General features: G+C 37.4%; 1 pseudogene across 1 annotated transcript; it reads left to right on the top strand.

The window, feature by feature from the left end:
* Positions 1-7,329: 7,329 nt before the first annotated feature.
* Positions 7,330-15,535, top strand: LOC143614259 (uncharacterized; annotated as a pseudogene). Its single transcript, XR_013150264.1, has 8 exons — positions 7,330-7,360; positions 13,157-13,387; positions 13,461-13,623; positions 13,726-13,913; positions 13,977-14,219; positions 14,537-14,683; positions 14,804-15,033; positions 15,192-15,535. The product of XR_013150264.1 is annotated as an uncharacterized LOC143614259 (transcript).
* The last annotated feature ends 7,683 nt before the right edge of the window (positions 15,536-23,218 follow it).

The following is a 23,218-nucleotide window of genomic DNA, read 5'->3' as shown; positions in this document are numbered from 1 at the left end:
TCGGATCGTTTCGCAATATAACACCGGGTTTGATCGAATAAAAGAATAGGCCCAATAAAGTTTTCTAAAGGAACCAATCCTCTGCCCTTCTCATATCCACACTCATAATATGTAATGTATGAGCCCCAACCCCCCCAAAACCCACACTCTCGCTCATCCAGACGAGGCTTAACCTAAGTGCCTCTATCACTTTTGCACTCATGCCACGCTAAGATCTCGAAATCCACTAATTGTACAAGTTCTATCGGAGAATATCAACCGTCTCACCGACCAATACTTTCTCAATTCTCAAGTGTAAACGAATATGTTATGCAAGTTATTACACCGAAAGCATGCTAACATTGGTTAGAAAACTACATAATCTCCTTTTTTAAAACAACTAGGCACATTTTATCTAGGGAATTGTGACCATGAAAAGGGACCAAAACCTTACCCCGCCATCCTACCACTTTCCGGTTTCTTTAATTTTTTTTAATTTTAAGATTTTTTATGTTTTTTATTATTTTTTTGTAAAAAAATTTTTGAAAAAGAAAATTCCCCCGTCCCCACACTTGGGATACATTGTCCCCAATGTATGGTTTTGAGAAAATAAAAACAAAGACACTACTAAGTAAAACTCCACTTCCTTCCATTAAAAACCCGGGTTGTTCCCAACACAGTGTCGAAGAGAAATCCATAAGAATTTCCCCACACTTGGTTTTTTGCTAAGATGGTAGCTTAAAATACCACTAATAACAAACAAACTAGAAATTATAATGAAAAATAAAAATTAAAATATACAAAATGTACAATTACCACCTTTTTGAAACTTTTATGACATTCAAGGTTGGTGACTGGCCCACTCTCTTGCAACTTTCTTGTTATAAGCACGCTCCTTTTCAAGCAATTGTTTCCAGTCTTCTGGCAAACCAGGATCAGTCCCGAACATCCTCATCCTCCACCATGGATTATTTAGGTTAGGTGGATGTCTCATTTTTGTCTTTCTTAGTCGGCCACATTTTTCTGCCGCCTTCTCACTTTGTTGATGCTCAACTTCTTTCTTCTCAACTGACCTGTCAATCACAAAACACTCCACTTTCGTGTGATCCTTGCTCAAGGATACACACTTGTTAACAAAATCCGCCTTTAGGCTTTCCTTGTCAACAAAAGAGTCAGTATTATTTTCAAATAATAATAATCGTTTATCACGATTCCCACACTTTATTCCCAGTGTCCCCTTCGCACAATCAATCACTGCAAGTGACGTGGCAAGGAAGGGTCTACCCAATATGACTGTGGGTTGCGTGTTAGTTACATTTTTAGCATAATCAAGTACTAAAAAGTCAACTGGGTAACAGAAATCCTCCACATGTACCATCACATTATTTAGCATGCCTCGCGGAAGTGTATGGATTTGATCCGCTAAAACCACGGTGGTGTTTACTTTTTGTAGCGGACCAAACTCATACTGATCATATAAACTACTGGGCATGATACTAACACAAGCTCCAAGATCTAGCAGTGCCCGATTAGTTTTAAATTCACCAATTTGGATTGATAAAAGGGACACTCCTGGGTCTTGAGGTTTAGTCGGGATAATATTATTAACCCTCTCATCCCTTATTTTGGTTAATTTTTCATTTAAACATTTATCACAAGAGCAATTTTCACAAAAAGATGTTTCATTCGGTTGTAATTCAGAGTTATTTTGAAAAACTGTTACATAATTAACCACATTTTCAATCTCATCACTAATATCTTCCACCACCCCCTCAACAAACTGTGGTGTTGGGTCAACTTGAACACAAGAAATTTCAAAATTAGGTAAAAGACTTACCGCATTAATATGCACGTTGTTCCCCTTCTTTAAACTCGAGCTGTTTCTCTTCAAATTCGCCACATCGGTTGCAAGTTGACCCATTTGAGTGGTCAACGATTGGATGGATTTGTCACGGACTTCATCCTTTTGCATGCGCACTTCATCAAGTTGATTTCTCCTTTGCATGTCTTGTTGCATCAACTTCAACATGTCCATAACCTCATTTCCACTTGATGCATCTTGACCCGTTGACCTACTTTGACCGCCACGCCCTTGACCTTGTAACCCTTGATTATTCCCGCCATGAAAATTACCTTGGTTATTATATTGTTGGCGAGGAACATAATTGCTATGATTTCCTTGAAAATTCGGGTTAGATTGAGTGGCCGGGTTTCCATATTGAAACTTCGGGTGATTTCTCAACCCGGGGTGGTAGGTGTTGGAGTTCATGTTGTAATTCCTACCACCTCCCCCTTAAAGTGCATTCACCTCTTCCACCGGTGCTTGACCTAACACACACACCTCCGAAGCATGACCCAACTCGTTACAATTTGTACAAAAATCAATTACCTGATAAGTGGTTTGTACATTTCCTTATTCCACGGCTTGCACTTGAGGTCTACCAATCGTCGGTCTTGCTCTTTGTCTGGTTTGAGCCTTTCTCTTTGATGTAACCGCCATTTGTTCCAAATACGCCCAATCATCTTGTTCATAATTGGTACCAAATGTACCTTTAGTGATCGACTGCAAATCCCGTTCATCCTCCATACTCAAACCCTCATGAAACGTATTCAACAATTCCCATAAAGCAATACCATGATGAGGACAATTTTTAATCATCATGTTGAACCTCTCAAATGCTTCATGAAACATTTCCCCCGATTGTTGTTGGAAGGTTCTCAAACTTCTTCTCGCATCATTGGTCTTTTGAGCCGTATAGAATTCTTCCAAAAATCTTTGTTGCATTTCGGCCCAAGTATAAATGGATGCTGAAGGCAAAGTATAAAACCATCTCTTTGCCTTGTCTTCCAACGAAAATTGAAATAGAACCAACTTAACCTCATCCTATGTAAAACTTTGACCCCCAATTGTGTTGCAAATGGAGTCATATGCCTCCAAGTGGAAGTAAGGTTCCTCCGTTGCTAGACGCTTATACTTCGGAAGACTTTGAAGTGAATTTGTTCTCACCTCGAATGTCCTCCCTTGTTGATTGTGAGGGATAACTGCCAGAGACGGATTATTTGTAATCACCGGTCGGAAATGGGCTTCAATCCCCCTAACCATCTCTCTTGCGTGCCTTCTTGGTACCCCCATTGGTACTCTTGGTTGACCCATTGGCCTATAAACGGGCCTTGGCTGCACAAATTGTTGTTGAAACTGTGGTTGGGGCATTTGTGGTTGAAATTGTTGATCTTGAGGTTGCCCTTGTGGTTGTTGTATAACTGGCGGTTGTTGAACGTGTTGTTGGACAACCGGCGGTGGTTGTTGTCGATTAAGCTCTTGCAACGGTTCCGATTGTTTCCATTGACCATAACCAAAATTTTCTGATTTACCCCTTTGCTTCCATCACCTCCCATGTAGTAACCTTCCACTTCATACCCCTCAAGTTCATTGTCAAACCCATATCCGTATCCGTCACCTTGTGATCTTGAATATTGCATGAAAGGTTGAGGTTGATATTGGTAGCTTGATTGTGCTTGATGAACGGTTGGTTGTTGATGTTGTTGAGATGATGATGCACCAAAGTTAGGAAAAAAGTTGGTAATAGGTGGTAATGCTGATGATGTTGAGTAGGTATATTGAGCAGTGATGGGTTCGGTTGTGTGAGGTGGAAATACACTTGATGTTGTAGGTATATTAGTGATGATCGGTGGAGGTGGATTTGGTGGAGGTGTAGTCGGGATTGTTTGACCCGAAGTGGGAACTGGTGAATCCATGTTGCTGTTTGATGCGGTTGGAGAACCAAGAAGCTTGTTCTCTCTAAATAAAACTCGGTTTCTTCGAAGCGTTCTATCAATCTCGGGATCAATAACTAGCGGTGATGACCTATTAGAGCCTCTAGTATGCATACACCTGTAGGTACCTGCACACTAACACAACCAGCGTAAACTCGAAAATAACAAACAAAACTACTAAAGCTAACACACGTTGCGCACTACTCCCCGGCAACGGCGCCAAAATTTGACGTGAAGTCGAAGACTCACTCAAAAATAAATCGAATACAACTAATTAGATAGCAGTAAGCGGGTATCGAACACAGGGAGTTTGTGGAAATTGTGTTACCAAGTAGTTTTGTTATTTATCTAAATTAAACTAAGTACAACAAGTAAATTCAAAGAGTTGGTTGTTTGGGTTTGATTAACAAAAAGAACTAAAGCAATAAACGAGTTTTAAACAATATAAGAAACAATGCTCTCTCCCGATTTCAGGTTTTCAATATTGATAATGTTAACGTTTACTTTTGGGATGAACTACATAGACATAGTTCATGAAAGTGCGTTTGAATGTGATAAAAGAGGACTAAGTACTTGGATTATAAAAACGCAAGGTTGTCACTCAATAATTAGTTCATATAGTTAACCCTAATTCTCTTCTAATAAATCCCAATTGCCTATGGCACCGAGAACTGATAGTCAAGAACACGAATTATAATATACTAACAATTACTAATCAAACTCACAATAACCATAGTAATACAATCATAATATCAAACTACTATCCCACAAATAACATAAACGATTCACAAATATTCAATTGAAAACCTTACAATTCGGGAGAGAACATAAAAGGAACTAGCCACTCATAATCTAGTTCATCATCACATCAATTAGAGTATGCATATGAAACAAAAACACCAAATCAACAATTGGAATCACCAATTTATTGTTCTTGGACCCAAAAATCGCCCCTAGGTCGTTCCAAAGTGTTAACTAGATGAAAAGACACCCAAAAACGGAATAAAAACAAGTATTTTAGGCATTTACAGCTCTGCAGCGTGGCCCACGGTTCCCACCATGGCCCACGGTGGTCTCCACGGTCCCCAGAACGCCACGGTACGGTGCAAACTGTCATTTTTGATCAGTTGGACCGTGGCCCACGGTCCAAACCGTGGCCCACGGTGGAGCTCTTTCTCATTTTTTTGTTTTCTTCATATCTTTCTCGTTTCAACTCTGTTTTCTTCACCGTTTTCGCCCACGTTCTCGTAATTCCATTTTCTATCTTCCCCTACCTGCAATTATACGAGTAAACATAGTCATTTAATTCAACAAGATAAACCGATTAAAAGCATGATTATTAACGGTCTTAAATCACTTAAGGGTTGTCCAATGGACCACCCGTCATTAACCCAAATAAAAACCCCATTTGCATATGGCCTAAAATATTTTTTGCTTATAATATTTCGTTACTCGATAGTGTCTACGGGCCTTTTTATTTCGGCTCGGCCGAGGCATATAAATTCTCATAGACGGCCCTGGTTATAAACATTAAAAAAGATGATGATAATAAAAAACATGATTAAACTAGAACAATCTAACCAAATGTGGATGAGTCTCCCTTCTTAATGATGATGATGGATTATGATGATGTTGATGATGATGGATGATCATGGTAACCTCCAAGCCTTCAAACTCTTCACAAGTTCTTCAATATGAGTGTAATGTGAGTGTTTTTATAAGAGAAACCCGTATAGAGATTTTCTTCAAGCACACTTGATTAATGCAACATTCTCCTCTATTTATAGGTAGTTAGAGGAAGTAGGCACGACCCCGTGTCCCTAGAGGCACGGTCCCGTGTCCAGTTGCATTAAATGCTGCCAGATCGTACATGACAACTCACCACGGGGGCGTGCTTCCTGAGGCACGGCCAGGTGATTTTTAGTGACATGTGCTAATTCTTTTTGTCTTATCTGAAAGGTGACTACGACCCCATGGTGGCTTAAGCACGGCCCCGTGCTTCTTTGTCCAATGTTTGTATTTTCTTGTATGTTTTTTTTTCTTTTCTTGTGTTAAAAAGCATAGGGGCGTGGTTCTTGAGGCACAAGGACGTGGCTGAGGGTTTTCTTGAGTTTTCTTTCGTTTTCTTCGTCTTTTCACTTGCTTATTCGTTTAAGGCTTGGTTTTACCTGAAATTGCATTTTAATATGATAAGTAACATTCTGAGCTATATTATTCGATAGAAGTTGCAGTTTTTAGAGATTATTTGATGCGAAAAAGATGTATAATTTTATTTACATCAGATACAAACTATATACATTTCCGGGTTGCCTCCCGGATATTGCTGAATTGATGTCTACAACTCGACAATACCTGAATTCCTCACGGTGGTCGAAGTGCACACTTACCCACCGAGTTTCCACTATACACTCGGTAGCTTACATGCCAAGTCCATAACCGCTTTACAGTATTTGGCATGCTACTTGAATGATTGTCGCGAGGCCGCTTCTTAATTATTTTTCTAATATCATGCAAGCTTACTTTCTAGTTATTTGTTACCAAGCCTTCATGCCCACACTTGTTGTTTGGAATAATAAGTACCGGAGAAGGCATATGATACACATGGGCTACATTAGGCTCTTCATACTCTGAAGGAGTTGTTTCTTATACTTGAATCACACTTTCACTTTCTTGCTCTGGAAGATCAACAACCTCATCCTCTTCATCACCATCAGACACAGTACACTAGCCAATTCCTCTTGGTCTCGTTTGATTTCAATTTTTTCCTCAATATGTTGCTTGATCAAGTCCTCAAATCTTTTATGTCTTAGCTCATATTTATATTCTTCTTTCATCATCCATCTCTTATGTTCCACTAACAAGTTCATGAGAGTATCGAGCTTAGAGTTCAGTATATTTTGTTGCTCTCCATCAACCGACTAAGGATATTCATACTCACCTTCATCATGAGAATATGCATAAACATCTTCTTCATAAGGATATTCATAATCATCCTCATCCCAGTCTGGTTTAGTATGAATAATCTTTTCATTAACTTGATTGGTCCACTTATCCTCGAGAGATTTCCTCCGTTGCTCTTCTTTCTTGTTATTCTCAACCATAATATTTATCAATTTGTCTGGATTCCACTGTGTCTTGGTAACTTGAGAAACGGGGCATCTCCGGTTCACAGTTGTCATAATACGACTCTTGATCATACTGGTCATCCATGTCTGATTGTTAATCTTCATCTTCATAGCATGTCATTATATATCTTCGCCCATGACAACACTCTTGCCAATTTTGTGAAACTGCTGGACAATCTAGATAGTGATACGGGCCTTCACAAAAACAAAAATCACCATCATTTCTCATGGTGACAATATCGTGCTCGGGTTTCGGGATGTTCTGTTAAAAATAACCTGCAAAAACAGCTAAAATACCCGAGGTAAAATGGAACATAAATAAACAAAACAAAATAAGAAAAATCTTTTTGTATTTTTGATTTTTTTTTAGAAAGCTCAAACAAACGATATAACACTACGCGCACTAGCTCCCCGGAAACGACGCCATTTTAATGACCGTTTCATACCGATAATGAAAAAACCTAATTTTACCTATAGACAGGGTAAGTCGGGTATCGAATCCGGAGGAGCATGTGGTCAATGTCATACATTTGTTCGTTTATTTAATTATATTTATAAAAAAAATATAAAGAAACACTTATGAAGTTTTGTCGAGTGCTGATCACACTAGCAGGTTTTGCTTGGAAGCAACAAACACTTAAACGAGTTTAACAATTAACAAGAACAGAATCATACCTATGGTTCAAGCATACAACTAAAATAGTAATCTCATGTTAACTTAACAGATTAGTTGTCAAAGATCAAATCAGATTGACTAACTAGGCAAACCTTAGGCATCAACAATCGCTAACACACGACACTGGTTATCAAACAGTCCCAGCCAGTGTGACTCAACTAAGGGCAATTGTATGCTTCATCATATTCAAACTAGTCAAAATAACCCTATAAGTAATTATCATAACAACTGGCAAACTAATCGTTCTAATCGAAATAAACCTAAACCGACTGAGTGCATAGGAATACCAAACATCAATACTCATAGATTAATAAAAAACAATTATAACTAGTTTGTTCTTTAACACATGAGAAAATACTGAAAAACTCACAATACTCTACATCCCGGGAATGACTCGTGACGAATCAGTCGCTCATGATCTTCGACTAGTCTTCGGCTATTGATTCAGGATGATGAACTATGAACCCCGAGGTGATTGGAGGTGATCCGGGGCTCCTGGAACCACCCCTTGTCATCCCCCAGGCGGATGGAAGTAAGATAACTGATTAGGGTTCGCAAAATAGAAGTATAGGTCAAAACCTGATTTTCCCCGTTTTTTATGTCCATAGCGATACGCGATGGCCATAACCTCATGTCGTCGCGTATCGCGACCTAAGAAAACCTCATATTCAGATTCCTCTCGTCGAGAACCCAAAATTCTTATATTATGGGTCTCGTAACTCATTTTCTAGTCCAGGATATGCCAGTTTTACTTTTTGGTCGCGTTTTGTCAACCCATCTTGTTCAGTTTTAGCATCGGCTTATGATTTCTCATCCATACTCTTCCCGAATCCTTATAACACTTCCCAAGACTTCAATCATGTTCCGGCCTTCCCGATATATCATTCCATGCTCGTAAAAGTCTCCAATATAGCATCTTTGACGATCAATGACCTGAAATACAAAAGCATGTACGAAGTACCAAAGTTCTAACAATATACTCAATAAAAATACATCTACCTATTTTAACAAAGTAAAATAACTGTAGACACATGTCAGCTTGTGGTTAATCATTACAATTTTTTCCCTCCAAAACTAATATAGTCATAAATCCATATTTATTTACTTTCCTTTTACACTTTATTTATATTATTTCTATAACATGATTAAATTATTATCTATCTATTCTAATAAAAGCCTACTATTTTTTCCACTTGTTAATACCATAACCCTTCTCACATTTTTTCAACCAATTTTCATATATGGTCCTTATCTTTTAAGTCATTTCAATATATGACATTAAAATTATAGGTTTATTCCAACTAAATCCATTACTACATATAATAAGTATTCTCCATATGGATTGACAAGAGACGATTAGTGAATTTTGAAGTGTTAATTAAAGTGTTTATTATGGTTTATATTCAAAATAATAAAAAATAAACATTCGATTCATAATATGTGGAATGAGAACAATTGACTTAAACTAAATTTTGATAACGTCAGCGGCTAAGGCTTAGCCATTAATAATACCTAAAAATACATATGATTTTAAAACTAAAAGTTTTCGGGTTGACCCGAAACCTAGAATTCGGACCCAAGAACCAACCCGAATTACTTCGGTTCAGGTTAGGGTTAGTTTTTTCTTGGGTTCGAGTTTCTCGGGTCAAGTTAGTTTTGGTTCAGGTACGGGTTTTCTTGGGTTGGGTTTCATGTTACGGGTAAAAGTGGCGGTAGTTTCAACGATTATAAATAAGAATCACTACATTAATTTTATGGAACTTTAAATCTTCTAATATTCTTTTAACTCAGAATAATCACTATTATTTGAACATGCTTTTAATGTTAGTATGTATTTTTCATTTTCCCGGCAATTACATTCATATGAAATAAACAAATCATTTTGTTATATTTAAATTTTTGGTTTTTATGTTGCTTGATTATACAATTTTTAATTGTAAAATATAAAGTCAATTAAAAATTGTCATACACAGAATATTAATGACAACAAATTTATCATAATCAGTCAATTTCAAATTGTAAAGATTCTAAGGATAATTATATTATCAAAGTTCAAACATATGGTTTTTGGGATAATCATGTTATTTTTGGATAAACATGAGAAAATGTTCTCAAATGACATCATATTGATTGATTAAAAGCTATGATATTTTATGTGCATTAATATTTTTTTATTAGTATCATAGATATATATTATCATTTATCTAGAGTTGGTATGTACTTGGAGAACCTTTTTATCACACGGACAACTATATATAGCTATATCAAGAGTTATAAGCAGGCCTATATGTTACTTTATTAAGAGTTAAAAGCAGACATGGATTAAAAATTTTAATTTTTGATAAACAATGTATACCTGCTGATACAATTACGAATGTAGTGTAAAAGGAATTTTTATCTATTTGTAACATATTTGTGTAATCTTAGTTATGCAATTACTGTAATTTTAATTTAATTGTAATTGTATTAACAATATATGATCAATTTGTTGACTGTATTTCACTTAATGGTCAAAGTTTAAAATTTTCAACAATTATCCTTGTAATACACTTATAATGATTAAATTATTATATCTATATACTTTTATTAAAATAAATATTTACATATTATACTACTATACATTGTTATAATATATGTCACAACATACTTGGTGAAATCCAAAAATCAACAACAAACCGTGTTTGTTAAATATTGCAAAGAATATAATTTTAAACGTTATCATTAACATATTATAATATGTATATTGTTGAAGATTGTAAATAAAAAAAAAACTTTAATATGCTTTCAGCTTACGAAATAATTTTTTTAATCATTAAATTATAAATATATGCTTAAAAGTTTATCCATTTTTTAAAAATAAATCTATTTATCTATTGGTTTTTTTGTACATTTCCATATTAATTTATAAATTATAAATATATGATTTAAATCTATCTATATAATTTTTTTCGGTTAAGTTAGTAAACTATACATTTATGTGTTAAATTGTAAGGATAGTATATACCAGTTACTTTCAAATATAATAAAGTTTATCATATTTAGTTTCTTGAATTTTTTTTATCAAGGATTGCTTCGGGTTTTATGTGGAACTTAAATTTGATTATTACGGGTTAAAAGTTGGTAAATAGATCATTTGGTAGAAATTAACTACATTTGGCTCAAATTTGCTACGGGTAAAAAATGGGTAGTCTAAATATTTTTTAAAAATTGAAAATGCAATTAGATTTATCGTCAAACCTGTTACGACTTACGAGTTCAAAGTTTTGACTTGAAAATGTATAACAAATGAAGGTTAAAATTTTAAATGTGATTGAGTTTCAAATTTAATTTTAATGACATATTAGAAATCATTAAAAGATTCGGGTTTTGCACATTGAGTATTTTTCACATGACTATTAAAATTTAAGAAAAAATGACAAACAATTCCGACATGCCACCTCCATGCCTATCAATGCTTCTAACTTTTCTCAGATTATAAACATTTTTGTCAGCCAGCATTGACTTTTCTTTGAATGAATAGTGTCAGAATGTTATTTGTGAAGCATGCCGTACAAAATTATGCTCAAGTGAAGCAAAAAATTCATAAAATTAAACAGGTTAACCGGTTAATTTTTTTTGTGAATTGGCAAAGTCGAGAAGCCCCTCAAACTTATCAAAATATTTTTCATGATGTAGCTTAAAACTATTATTATATGAGAGGTATTCTTCGAAATTAGTTTATAACCAAATTTCTTTCAACTATACATATATGAAACCGAAAATAAATTTTCAATAAATGGAGTGTTCTTGGGTATGTTTTGCACGTGCATCATTTTTTTTATTAAGTTCATTTTTTTGGAAAAATTCATTCTGTGATATATATAAAATCAATTTATGTATAATAATACAAGCATAGATGTAATACATTTTCTATATACATTATATATTGCTTTACTTGTAACTTAATTATTTAGATCATCCCGTGTGTTACATGGGCTCTAAAGATAGTAATTAATAAACTAATATATATATACAAAATACCCGAACATCACATACAACAGAAAGAGAAACCACTGTTCAATAGCTATATGACACGTCTGGCGGGAAAAGCAACAAAAAGGAGCGGAACTTTTTACAGCCGTCAAACACGGCAGAAACGTCAACAAAGGTCCTGACACCTTCATACCTGTCACATCCATTCCTAATACTTATCCTAATCTTTTTTAGAAACCTATCAAAAAAGCAACTCAATTCCTGAAAGCTCAAGTCCAAAATTCTATCCGCAAAAGTAAACTGCAAAAGAAATAATCGACTTGGGGGACTTATAGAGGTAGGGTATGAAAATGATCCAAGAAACCACGTAAAACACCAACGGGCCACCTAAGATACCCATATGAGTCACCCACTAGAACTATATAACAAAGAGTAGGAGTCCAAAATACCCTTCCAAAGACTATAGAAGCCATCCGCATCGCGGAAGCCTTCTGAAGAAGAAAGACAAATGAATGACTTTATATTCATAAAAGAAAGACAATTACAACAAATTTCTTACAGAATATTGGTTGAAATTTTCCCTGATAACGTCGTTTACTTCCTTATGGAGAGCACGTGGGGACACGACCAATCAGGGAAGGCCAGGTAGACATTCTATAATAACCATGCATATGTTTAGTTGTCATCTCCTATCATATCGGTCACATGTTCATTCAGGTAGAAGGAAACATCTTTTAGATAGTGACAATTCCACTCTCGACTATAAATACCCTCGCCATCATCAATGAGGTATTCATTCGCAATTATCATATTACATCAATCACTTTTACTTTTTCTCTCTCTCTAAAAGAACTGTATTTATTCTCATGTCGGAGGGTGGTTACGCGAAAACCCACATCTTGTCCTTCCGGCAACAAGCTCACAATTTTTATTTTTTATTTTTATTTATTTATTTATTTTTTTTGCATGAATTAGGTCTGGATCTAGCTTCACTCATACTTATTCAACTAGTTCTTACTCGTTAACCCTTACCTGGTGGAATATAGATTTAATTCTAATACGGTTAGAACTGTGCTTTTTCACACAATATAAGAAACAAAAGACACAATGTCAAGAAAAAGACAGAATTAATAACGAAAATATATAAAAAACAAAATAATAAATAAAAAGATACAGTGATTTTTTTATCTTAACATTGTGTCTTTTTTTAAGGTTTTTTGAAAAATGGTAGAAACATTTTTGTGTTTTTAAATTTTTTCGTCTTTTTATTAAATTTTGAGTTGTGATTTTTTAATTAATTTTTGATGACTACGATTGTATGGAAATATTAAAGTGAATTGTAAAAATAGAAAATAATCACCGACAAATAAGTAGGATTAATTATTCCACCGACGATTAAAATAATAATAATAATAATAATAATAATAATAAAAATAAAAGAACGGGGATGGTAACGAGGCATTGTGTCCCATCTTGGGTCCTGGGATGATGTTTTATTGACCGCACCCGACGTCATTCATATTCATTTATTATCAGAAAGAAGAATAGCGGTGGTGAAGAAGATGCGGTTATTATTGATCGGATCGGCGGCAGCAGCTTTAGAAGGAGAAAGGCGTTGGTGTGGTTGCAGTGTCTTCTGCTGCTTTCACCGCCATCGGAATCTTCCGTTCATCACTCGACGACGATGATGATCCCACTGCACAACGTGACCTCATCTCAGCCATCACGCTACAGGAGGAGGAGGAGGAGGAGGATAAAGCCAAACCATGCGCTACGGTGGAAGAGATGGGTGATGGCTTCCGAGGCCAGACTCTCCCAGTCCCAGTGAGAGAGATCATACGACGTCACTTTCATCTTAACGGTATCATCAAATCAAATTAGTAATTTCTTAATTAATTATCTGTCTCAATCTCAGTCACACGTATTACATACAGGTGCTGCTAGAGTTCGTAGTCTTCCTCTTGAGGAGTTCTGCAGACAAGGTTTTGTGATAGCAAAAGCATCAGAGGCCGGCTTTGGGAACGAGATGTATAAGATCCTCACTGCGGCAGCTTTGAGTCTAATGCTCAACCGCTCACTCATCATCGGACAAACCAGGCATATTGCTATAATATACACGTCTTATCATCACTGCCACTTTTTATCAATTTACTTTTTTTTTTCTTTGCGATTACTAATACTAATATGTTTTTAAAGCAGGGGCAAATATCCTTTTGGGGAGTATATATCCTATACCAACACTGCTTTTTCCATGAATGAAGTCAAACATCTATGGAGACAGAATGAATGTTTGACCACCTATGGCAGGCACCTGATGATTTTCAAAAGCCATTAAAGACAAACGTTCTCTGTAGCAACTGGATTGAGTGGCAAGACCCTATAATCTGGTACGCTCCTTGTTTATTAATTAAATTTCGTTAAATCAAAATCCAATCTTAGTGCGTTGTCAGGTTCCAAAACACTACAGATGCCGTGGCGGCTCAATTCTTTTTGAAGAATGTTAATGCTGAGATGAGAAAGGCTGCTTCTGAGCTCTTTGGGCCACCTCAAAACCATAACAGGCCCAATGTATTTGGCGAGTTAATGAGAATTCTTGTCTCTCCTACAGAAGCAATAAAGCAGGCAGTAGATTCGGTTCTTATTGGAGGGTCATATCCTGATATTACCTTGCACATGCGGATGCTTATGAACAGGTGTCTCTTTCTTATATGCAACTTCTTGACACCATACAAATCTAGTAGAGGTAGCACAATGGGTGGGTTAGGTAACAGGTTGTTTTAAGACCTGGTCCGGCTGGGCTGGGTAACATTCTTTCGTTTGATTTGTATTAACAGTAATGCTTTAGATACAATGTGATTACAAAGTAGGCAACTTTTACCTCTTTTTACCTGTAAGGGATAAGCCTTAGCCCAAATTGATCCATTTGTAACTAAATGAGTCAAAGTGGCCACCTTTAGACTCTAGTAACAAGCAATTAGCTATCGGTTTGACATTTAAATCTGTTTTCCAGATCGGTGAGGGCGTTGCAGGCAGCATTAGATTGTACAAAGAAAGTCATGCAGAATACAGATTTAGGTTCCAGGCCTAGGTTGGTTTTAGTTTCAGACACCCCGTCATTGGTGGAGGATGTGAAGTCAAATTTTGATAGATTTGCGGAGGTATACCTTTTTTTTTATTTCGTACAAACAAGACAGCATGTGACAAGTAAAGAAGAGAACCAACGAAGTCCTCCTGGACTATACTATATTGTCTTTGTGCTAAGTTATATGTTATTGTTGGTTGTTCATTTCAACTATGAAAGCTTTGAAGGAGCATTATCTCGCCAAAATGGATCACATGCTTTAGGTTTTAGAACAAAAGATTGGGGCCCGGCGCCTAGATGGGTTGCATTTGTTGACTTTTTTCTGGCATCACGTGCAAGGGATGCGGTTGTTTCTGGAGCTCACAGGCGTGTTGGAACAACCTATGTGCAGTTGATTGCGGCACTGGCTGCTGCAAATGCAGCTGGTATTTCCTCTCTTTTACCATTACATTTTGACTATGATTATTGGTAGTTTTGTAGTTCTTTTTTGAGTTTCAAAATACTCAGATGGTATTTGTACGTATTTCCTTAAATAATGAGAATCTACCAAGAAGCATAAATTTAGTTACTTTTTGTGTAACAGAGGACGCAAGCGGTAATTCAGGCTTTTCATTCTTCAGTAGCTTTCAGAGCAGCCTGGTTTCAGAAGGATTGAGTAACCAGATAGGATGGGGGCATGTTTGGAACAGATTTGCAGGTCCGTTAAGTTGTGGAAACCAAACAAATCAATGCGCTTACACACCATTGTTACCACCAGCTTGGTGGGACGGCATGTGGCAGTCGCCAACTCAGCGGGATATTCATAGGATGGAAGCTTATGGTATTCGATTATCAGGATTGGGCACAGTTGATGAAGATCAGCTTGCTTCTTTCTGTAGCTCAAGGAAAGAAGTTCGTAAATTTATTACACTTGTATAAAACTATATATGTTATGTTATTAGTTAAGAGAGAAAGGGATTCAGTTCTTAATAATATGTGTATTTACTTAACTACGTTATAGATATGTTAACACACATATAGGGAAGACCATTGGAGGCACTTATTGGTTAGAAAAAGAAAGAAGCCAGCCAAGTAATATATAATTTTGAAAGAATATAAGAAGTAGCATTTTGAAGTTAGAAATTCAAGATTGTATGAATGTTGGATGTTTGATATTTCAAGTTAACGACTGAAGCAGCACTCCAAAGTAGCATCCTTGTGTGTATAGAAGGATGAAGAAGTCATCGATTGATAGAGAGAGAGAGAGAGAGCTTTGGAGTCTTTTTGAGTAGCAGCAGGGTTTTCTGTGAATGGCAGCGAATGGTCGTTAAGTAAGAGTTGAAATGACAATCTCTCTCCAAGGGCTTGAGGCTTGAGGTATCATCATCCAGCGATTACTAATGTACTCTCATTAATATTCATTTTTCAAAGCGTAGGGTAGGGTAATTGAAAGATGAATAATATTTCTGGAACTGTGTTGGATGAACATTCATTCCTTCTGTTTTGACTTGGTTCATCATCATGTATTATTTAAATGTGTTGAAAAAACAGCATTATTATGACGTGGAACGCCTCGCCAGCATATATATTTTAAAATTTAATTCAGAGTAGTATCTCTCTTTCACGCCCTGCTTGCGGTGCGCGCATATAATGTATATATGCGTGAACCCTCAGGTGGGCAAAAGTAAAATTGCACTAATTTTGACATTATTTTACTAATCTCATGAAAATAACGTTAAAAGTGGCGGAAGGTTAATCAGGCATCATGTGGTGGCGTTGATAGCCGAAAGACAAGGGCACATGCACCAATCAGCCGGTGTCCCGATGATTGAGTGCTATGTGCCTTATGTCCAAGGCTTGATGCAAAACTACTATCGGGCCGGGGGTCTCACCGGAAGCAGTCTCTATATCCCTATGGGATAGAGGAAAGACTGTCTACATCTTACCCTCCTCAGACCCTACCATAGCATTGCTATTGGTGGGATATACTGAGTACGATGATGATGATGATGATGATGATGATCTCTCTTTCCTTCCTGTAAAGGTTTATACTCGCTCTCTTGCAAAAACCCTCCTTTTCCTTTTGCTGCTGCTTTTCTTTCCTTTCTTTCTTCTTCACTATCACTGTTATTGTTATTGTTTGTCTGTCGGCTAATCAATCAATCAATCTAATAGGAAAAAACTTAAGAGAAAAAGAAACTAGAGATGGAGGAAGCAAAAAGCCTTGTTCTGGATGAGCAGAATGTGATCGGCTCATAATATTAATAAGTACCACCATTATTACAAATTAAACCACAAGGAAATAGCCAAGGCCATAATGGTCGTTAATTATCATAAATAGAGAAATAGCAAACGACATGTAACAATACTCTCTCCTTAACCCACTTTTTGTCCTCAAGAAGTGAGTTCAACAAAGTCAGGAAAACGCAGCTTCATGTCATCAAGAAACTCCCAGGTTGCCTCTTGCGACGTTTGATCCTTCCACTGTACCAACACCTTCATTGCTGCCCGGTTTCCTCGCTTAACCAGCTTTCAGTCCAACAACTTATGGGGCAGCAATCGGAATCTGGCTTCAGTTGGAATCAGGATTATTTTATTCGGTGGACCGCCAACATCCTTGAGTAACGAAACATGAAAAACAGGGTGAATTGGTGATCCGTCCGGTAAGTCCAACATGTAAGCGGCATTACCTACCTTCTCCACAATAAGGAAAGGCCCAAAATATTTGGGAGTAAACTTTGAACGTTTGTGAACCCTTAAAGTGTTTTGCATATACGGTTGGAGCTTCAGATATACCCAAGTACCTGTTTCGAACACCCTCTCGGACCGGTGTTTATCTGCTTGTTGTTTCATTCGGTTTTGAGCATTCACTAAGGATTGTTTCAACACCTTTACCGCTGCCTCCCTATCTTGCATGAGCTCATCCACATCCTTATCGGTTGTGTCCTTGGGAATATACGGAATGTGTTAAGGCGGGGGACACCCGTATAGAGCCTCAAACAGCGCTTACCCAAGGAAGAGTGGAAGGTGGTGTTATACCACCACTCGGATAACGAGACCCATTTGACCCACGAGTGGGGACGCTCTATAACCATACATCGTAAATACCCCTCCAAACAACGGTTTACCATTTCCGTTTGTGGATCCGTTTGTGGTAAGAATTCTTGAGGCTTATAACAAGCGGGCCGGTGACAAGATAGTAATGCCATTGTTTTACCGCCATCATAATTGCGAAGAGCTCCTTTTCATAGACGAATAGAGTTTGATGTTTCGGGGATAAGGCTTTGCTAAGGAAATAAATAGGGTTACCTTCTTGCATCAAAACTGCCCCCAACCCACATGCCTATGCGTCGGTTTCGACTACAAATTGTTTGGAGAAATTGGGAAGAGCCAATACCGGTGCTGACGACAACGCTCCTTTAAGTTGTTCAAAAGCATTTTGTGCTTGTTCTTCCCACCTAAATGAATATTTTTTTAACAAATCTGTGAGTGGTTTTGCTATTATACCAAAGGACCTTATGAAGCGTCAGTAATACCCGGCTAAGCCTAAAAACCCGCGAAGATGCTTTAGTGTTTTTGGAGGTGGCCATTGTAGAACCGCCTCTATTTTGGATGGATCGGTTTTCACACCGTCCCCTGAGATGATGTGTCCCAAATATTCAACCGTTCGTCCCCCGGATACACACTTGGATTCCTTTGCAAATAACCGGTGCTCCTTCATAATCGATAATACTTGCTTTAAATGTTGCACATGTTGGCCCTCATCACGGCTATAAACTAATATGTCGTCAAAAAACACAAGGACCCCCTTTCTTAGAAACGGCCGAAAAACGTGATTCATAAATGCTTGAAACGTGGCAGGAGAGTTTATCAGGCCGAACGACATAACAAGAAACTCATACTGACCTTCATGCGTACGAAACGCCGTCTTATAAACATCCTCCGAATCCATTCTAACTTGATGGTACCCAGAACGTAGATCTAGTTTGGAAAATAATGTAGCCCCACCCAACTCATCTAACAACTCTTCAATTAACGGTTGCTTCATTGAGTCGGCGATAAGCCATACACATCCGCCATTGACCATCATTCTTCTTAACCAGAACTACCGGGGCTGCAAATGAGCTACGACTATTACGAATAACACCGACATCCAACAACTCACACGTGGTCTTTCGATCACATATTTTTGTATGCCCGGGTATCTATAGGGACGTTGGCTTATAGGGTTGGTACCGTCGTTCAAGACGATCTTGTGGTCAAATGGTTGCTTGGGTGGTAGTTCTGTTGGCTCTTGAAACACTTCAGGGAAGTCTTGAAATACCCACTGCCAAGGATGTTTTCCTTCCTTTTGAGTAGGGTCACATACCACCTTTGATTGAAATATAGGTTTTAATGAGGGGTTTGTAAGTTGAAAATTGAACAATTGTATTGATCCATCCTTGGAGTATTTTTGTAACAACTCGTCTTTTTTTTTTCTGCAGAACACACAGAAACCTTGTTGTTTTGAAGCCCCTTTAATTTACACGATTTACCATCTACCTGGAAATGCATAGTCATATTCTGGAAATTCCAAAGAATGTCGTATAGGGGAAGAAGCCACTGGACGCCCAAAATCATGTCATAGTTGTCAAGGGGAATGAGCAAAACCTCCGTGGTGAACCAATGACCTTGCATTGTCCATTGGAAATATGGGCAAAGTTGGGTACAACTAAGTTTTTTCCATTCGCCACACTCACGTTAATTGGCGAAATATCTCTAACCATGCATTGTAGTTTTTTTGCCAACTTGACATCAATAAAATTGTGGGTTGATCCCGAATCGATAAGGATGTGGAGCTGTCGTGTTCCCATTGAGCCTTGAACCCGTATCGTGGAGTATGAAGGGAGACCCATCATGGCGTGTATAGAGATTTGGTGTTCCTTTTCTTCACCGTTGGACAATGTTTCCTCAATAACCGGCTCGTCCTCATCATCCACCTCAATGATATAAACCTGGTTCCGGTTTCGAGAGCATTTATGTCCGGTAACAAACTTTTCCGTGCACCAAAAACACTCCCCTTTTGCTCATTTTTGTTCCAATTCTTTACTCGTGATGCGACGTGAACGCCCCATTGGTTTAGTGGTCATGTCGGTAGTTCGGTTAGGTGTTGGTAAGAGTGGTAGTTTTGTAGCATTGGTGGGTGGTGTAATTTTTGATTTGGTATTGCTCTTTGTGTTTCCCATGTTCTCATTGTTAATTTCTTGAGTCTTAGCCAACCCATATGCCTCATGCAAGGTGCATGGTTTAAACATCTTAACCGCCCCCCTAATTTGTGGTTTAAGGGCTTTAAGATAAAGGCTAATAGCTTGGGTTTCACTCAATGTTACCTTATTCAATAATGAATTGAAAGCAGTATTGAGCTCATGAAGCGAGCCCGTTTGGTTAAGGGAAGCCATTTCTTCCAAAGGATCTTCAAACATAGTATTAGAAAAACGACCAGAAATGGCTAGCACATAGTCTTCCCACGGGATTTCAGATACGGTAACTTGGCGTGTGCGCATGAAACCCCGGTGCCATTGAATTGCATCCCCTTCTAAATGAACAACGGCGTGTCTGAGTTTCATCTCATCGGGAGTCTTGTCGAGTGCGAAAAAATGTTCGCAACGATAAACCCAAGCCTCCACATCTTCACCTGATAACTTAGGAAAGTCAAGCTTTCCGATCCGTATGGGCCGGGTACCCCTCGAGTCACCATCACCAAACAAGAACGATGAACCCGACCTGAACCCGCCGTCGCTGCCCTGACCCGATTTATCCTGTACAGCCTTCAATATCTCTTCTTGTTGCTTGGCTGATTGTTCTTGTTGTTTCATAAGCGCCGATAACGCGGCCTGGATCTCTGTGATTGCCTTATCGTGATTCTTGAGGGTGCCATCAACCTCCTGGTTGCGAGTGTTCGTCATGATAACAAGGCAATTCCGACCGAAGATCGGAACGGCTTTGATACTGATGTACATAAAATTATACATATTTTTAGCATCAAATAATCTCCAAAAACTGCAATTTCTATCAAATAACATAGCACAAAAGGCTACTTATCATAATAAAATACAATTTCAGGTGAAACCAAGTCCCAAATGAAGAAACAAGCGAAAAGACGAAGAAAAACAGACGAAAACACAAGAAAAGCAAGAAACACGCCCCCATGCCTCAAGAAACACGCCCCCGTGCTTTTGAACACCAGAAAAGACATAAAAATTACAAGAAAAGACAAAAACTGGGAACAAAAGCACGGGGCCGTGCCCCTCGACCACGGGGCCGTGGTCGTACAAAAGAAACGACAAAACAAATCTGGCACATGTCATAATAAAACACGGGGGCATGCCTACGTAAGCACGGGGCTGTGCTTCTCACTCCAGATTGCCTATAAATAGTGGCTCATGTTGCACTCATTTGGTGTGCCTTGAAAAGAGTTCTATCCGGTTTTCACTTATAAAAAAACACCCACTAACACTCATATTGAAGATCTAGTGAAGAATTTGAAGGCTTGGAGACCATCATCATCAACCATCATCATCATCATCCTTCATTATCATCATTAAGATGGAAGATTCATCCACATTTGGTTAGATTGTTCTAGTTTAATCATGTGTTTGTTATCATCATCCATTCTAATGTTCATAACTAGGCTCATTATGAGTTAAACTCCATTTACCATCTAAATCTATGAAGAAGCTTTGTTTTACTTGATAATTATATAAAACATGTGGTTTAGTCTAGTAAAGTACATGGTTATCTTGCAATTATCTTTTGATGAGAAATGTTTCACCATCTTAAATCAACAATTCAAAGTTGGTGATTGTCAATTCTATTGGCAATCATTCATGATCGATTCATCTTTGTGAAAGATAGAAATACTTTGATAAATTATCGAAACATGGATCCTTATATTGTATTTAGAAAGGATGAGATATAAGTTATGATCTATTTCTCTAAGTCTTGGTAATTCAAAAATGGCTTTGCTTAGGATATCATGCTAGTTAAAGAAATCATATGTTAATGGAATGTGTAAGTATAACCTACTTAAATCAACCAAGGGGATGTTGTGTGAGTTAACTGCAACCACCCAAAGTTGTTAGAATTGGTATTTGAGAAATCGGAGTCAATCCTAATATTTCTACTTTACGAAACTACTTGCCACCTTAAATTGACATTCTTGAGGTAGCATGACATTAGGAAAGGCTCAAATTTAAAATGCGCATGCTACTCCCTTTTTGTCTTAGTTGCTTGCTTAGAAATGATGAGCTATCTATCATATATTATTACGGCAAGTTTTACCACATGTATTCGTATTAATTATCAATGATAAAATGGAGTGGATTCTTGATCTTAGATGGTAACCTTCATATAATTGAACTACTCGTTTAGAATCTCTCGTCTTGGTCACCTATATATTATATATAAGTATTTATATTTTATAAAAGTATAAAAATTAACCTCAAAATGATTAAAACCTCCGATTAAAGTCAAACGACGATTCATTATTAGAAACTTTGTATCCACGGATCGATACTTGGTTCTTACCAATACTATTCTACATATACGATAGGTACACTTGCCTATTTTGTGTGTGTTTAGTCGTTGTAGAAATCATTTTTATAAATTTAAAACACGATCTTGTGCAAAAGCTAAATATCCAACTCCATCATATTTTACAAGCCACACTCGCACACGCATCAAAATTTTAGGCGCCGTTGCTGGGGATACGGTACGTTTCTAAGAACGATCCAAGTTTTAATTTAATCATTGTTTATAATTGTACAAATTTTTAACTTTCATTTTATTTTATTTTTACTAATTACTAACTATATAATTATACGGCTAGCCTAATTTTAACTTTTATTTACCTAACCTTTGCCTTAGCTTAATTAACTTAGACCTAAGTTTAGTTTTGAATTGCTTAGACTAACTCGTAGTTTAACTTTAGCTAACCTTTAGTTTAATTTAGTAGTTTAAATTTTGATTTAACCCCATGTATGTCCTCTACTTTTGAGCCTGAGCTTGTTTCTCCAATTTCTGATCCGGAATGACTCTTTTGTCGACGAACACGTACACGGACTACAGAAACCGCCGAAACAATCAAAGACGAGTCAGTAGATGCCACCACATCAGGAGAAAATCAAACAGAAGAAATGATGGCGGCCTAGAACAATGAGCCGAACATGAGCCAATATGCCAAGCCAACTCTCGAAAGCTATGGCAATGGAGTGACTCTACCCGATATCACCGAACATTTCGAAATCAAATCAAGCACCATTCATATGGTGGAAAATTCAGTTCAATTGCATGGTCTCCTCGACGAAGACCCTCTTTCTCATACATCTCGATTCTTACGAATCTGCGGAACCTTTAAAATTCAAAACTGTTCAGAAAATCAGATCAAACTCAAACTCTTTCCATTCTCTCTAAGGGGACAAGCCTTAGAATGGATAGAATCTCTTTCCTCTGGTTCCATCACTACCTGGAACCAGATGGTTAAACAGTTTCTCCTCAAATATTTTCCGCCTGATAAAACTACCAAATACCGAGCCTGCATTACCGGATTCCGGACCGATGATGATGAATCATTACACGCAGCATGGGAGAGGT

The sequence above is a fragment of the Bidens hawaiensis genome, unplaced genomic scaffold (assembly GCF_021521415.1).
Source record: "Bidens hawaiensis isolate Kalapana, Puna unplaced genomic scaffold, B.hawaiensis_p1.1 tig00039522_1, whole genome shotgun sequence".
In the NCBI taxonomy this organism is placed as follows: Eukaryota; Viridiplantae; Streptophyta; class Magnoliopsida; order Asterales; family Asteraceae; genus Bidens; species Bidens hawaiensis.
This window is presented reverse-complemented; position numbering and strand designations above follow the sequence as displayed.